Here is a 3,661-nt window from a genome sequence, read left to right as displayed (position 1 = left end):
ATGGCAAAAATACGTTTTTCGCTATTTTCGAAACTGACTTAAAACCGTAAAGAACTGGGAGAAACAATACATACCAAAAAGTTTCGCATTTGTTCAAGCTTTCCAACGCCATATCATTTGCTGCATTCGGACGCACGGTTAAAAAATTAGCTCAAAAATACGAACTCGATAGGACTTGGACCATTTTCTAAATTACTCTTAAACCATTCAAAAATAGGAAAAAACTTTCAAGATGAAAAAGTAGCGCATTTTCATAAGCTTTCCAACGCCATATCATATGCCTCCATTGGATTAGCCGTTTAGAAATGACATCGAAAAAACTAACTCAGCTGTTCGGTTTACGAAATTTTACGTTTTTTTTAAATTACTCTTTAACCATAGGGAATTAGAGAAAACTTTCAACATGTGGAAGGAGCGGTTTTGCAGCAGCTTTCCAACGCCATATTATATGCCTCATTCTGATAAATGATTTAGAAATGCGATCAAAAATACGATTCACGTTTTTTGTGTGAAGAAAAAACGGTTTTCCAAACTGCTCTTAAACCGCTTATATTTTGCCAAAAATTTAAGTTGGGTCATGATACTGATGTCCATAGCTTTCCAACGGTATATGGCAAGCCCCATTTGGCCAATGTTGGCGGAAGTTCAACCTAGTTCACAGGGAAGTTCAACGTACTACTAGCGGGGCAGGTCAGGTTGTGATCAGAATATATATATACAGAATAACTATTCTGCACACCACTTCGGCACTGCACGCTCAACAGAAGCGCACTGCATCATTTTGACGACGAGCACTGCAATAGAGACTAGTGAACTTCTCGTCGGAAAAAACTGCACGTGTTATTTTTTCGGTATTGTTTTCGCTCTAATTTTTTAACCGTTTATCGAAATAAGGCGTGTAATATACCATTGAAAAGCTATGGATTAGGCGCAACTTCGACATGTTGAACACTTTTCGAGATTCCACATGGTTTAAGAGCAGTTTTGAAAATAGTGCGGCGGATGACGAGTGGCAGCGAGCGTTTTTTCGTGTTTTTTTCTAAACCGCTTGTTGGAATGAAGCAAATGATACGCCGTTGGATAGATATCGTCGAGGCGCATCTTTTTCATATATAAATATTTCTCTAATTCATTATGGTTTAAGAGCAGTTTCAAATTTACTAAATCGCGGAACTCTGTTTTTCAAATTATTTGAAATTTTCGGTACTGTTTTTGCTCCAGTTTTCTAACCGTTTGTCGAAACGAGACATATGATACGCCGTTGGAAAGCTACGGACAAGGCACAACTTTCATATGTTGAAATGGTTTTGAGATTCCTTACGGATTTTAGTTAATTTTGAAAATCGTGCGGCTGACTTCGAGAGGCAGCGACTGTTTTTTTGCGAAATTTTTATGAACGGCTGGTCAGAATAATTCAAATCATATGCTGTTGGAAAGATATCGACAAGACGCAACTTTTTCATGTAGAACACTCTCTCTAATACCTTACGGTTTAAGAGCAGTTTCGATTTTATCGAAAAGCAGACACTCTGTTCTTAGCGAGACCAAAATCGTCATATTTACTACATCGGACAGAAGAACGCACTGCTTCAGACGAAATACTGCACTTCATTAGATGGTCAAGGGCACTGCATGGTTTCTTTTTGTTTAGACGTATTTTTTCTCGGACGGGGAAAGAAGAACGCACTGCTTCAGACGGAATACCGCACGTCATTAGATGGGCAAGTGCACTGCATGGTTTTTTTGTGGGACGTAAATTTTTCCAAACATGGTGGAGTGCACTTCGTGTCGAGCGTTGGTACTGCAGGGACGAGGTGAGTGCACTGCATCAATTTTTCTTTTTCCAATATTCTTTCTACTGCACACAACAACAGAGTGAGCTGCATTAAAAAAATCAACTTTTCCAATTTGTTTTTGCACTCGGCAACATAGTGAACCACTGGGAGAGAGAAGATCACTGCGGCAATGAAACAAGTGAGCTGCACCTAAACAATTTTTTTGTTGTTTTCTTCAATGAATGTTTCCGAGAGAGCTGCGATCTGTACATATCTGGACTATGAGCCGGGGCGAACGAACTACAGTGATCCTCTTTTTAATCCATAGTACAAACACACACAAATTACAATGACGAGGAACTACTACAACAACAAAAAAAGTACTCCACTTTTTTGCACAAACCGAGCTGCACTGGAGTGGCACCAGGAACTGCAACACACCATGTAGAGCACCTCCTCTCTCACTCTAGCGATCTGCAAAGGACAGCATGGCCAACCACACAGAGAGCGGCCGCTGGCACATCCACGGCACCACACCAAGATCATAGGCGAACTGCAGACAAGCAAAATCTGAAGAAAAAGAAGGTCCCAAAGTGCAATAGAACGACGGTGACGCACCGCACCACAGCGTGGGGAACCAAGCGAACTGCAAGCCGGCGGCGCCCTATCCTCAACTGAATGCCGGTGATGGGAGACAAGATTGAGATGCCCATGGCGGCACCTGCGGGCATAAGAGAGATGAAGTTGCAGCCCACCACCACCACCACATCCCCAGCGGTCGAAGTCCAGCGGGCCGCGCGTGGCATGGCGCGCAGGCCTAGTTGCTCGGATCCAGGGGCGCGCGGTCAGGAGGGGCAGCATGAGACGGACGACGATGGAGGATGGTGGTCGGGGTCAACACGAGATGCACTGAAACGCATGCACTCACCGAACGCACTGCACGCACGAGCGCCACCGAGCTGCACTGCCACCGAGCTGCACCACGAGCGCCACCGAACTGCAGAGAGTCCTCTCGCCCAGGAGCCACCGGAGGCATGAGCAACCTGGACCCATTAGCCGTCAAGTCCAGGATGGGGAGGAGGCCGGGCGGGGGAGCTGCCCTGGCCGCAGCGGCGGGGGTCCAAGCGGGACGCGATGGAGGCGGATCCCACCGGATCCAGCACAGGGAGAGGTTGCTGTGGCGGGGCGATCGTCATGGATGGGGAGGAGGCAGTGGTGCTGGCCGGAGGGGGCGGACCGGAGGGGCTGGATCCGGCGGCGGGGCGTCGCGGGTGTCCGGCGGGGCATGGATCCGGCGCGGCGGGGTGGTAGGGTGGGGATCCGACGGCGCGGGGTTGGAAGGGGAGAAGGTCGGGGGTGGTGGAGCCGTGGCGCGGCGGGGCTCGCCGGGGTGGGCGCGGTGGAGGAAGGTGGGGGCGAGGCGGGGGAAAGGTGGGAGAAGGTGAGGTGGTGCTCTGGCGGCGGCGGCGCCGGTAGAAGGTGGAGGGAGGTGGGTGTTTGGATCGGGGAAGAGGGAGGTGGGTGTCGTGCGGGAGCTGGGGGTGGGCTTTGTTAGTGGCAGTGGGGTGGTTCGGTTCGCGGTGCGGTACGGAGAGAGGTGTTAGCAGAATAAGCGATTCGGTGTGCAGAATAAGACTCTTAAGGGTGTTATCATAATAGACCCACCCTATATATATATATATATATAACAAAATGCTCAGGCCCTGTTTATGTATTGATAGCATTGCTGCGCCCACCCTAACATTATAATTAGAATAAGCCCAGCAAAATCGTGTATTTTAAGAAAGAGCAAATGGCCTGTAATTTTTTAGGAAAAACATAAATGGGTCGCATGGACGTTACATTATTTGTTCACCCAGCCCAGCTAATAGACTGTAATTCAAAAA

Source organism: Triticum urartu, chromosome 4A (assembly GCF_056163025.1).
Source record: "Triticum urartu cultivar PI428250 chromosome 4A, HENAU_Tu73, whole genome shotgun sequence".
Lineage (NCBI taxonomy): Eukaryota > Viridiplantae > Streptophyta > Magnoliopsida > Poales > Poaceae > Triticum > Triticum urartu.
Note: the sequence above shows the minus strand (reverse complement) of the source record.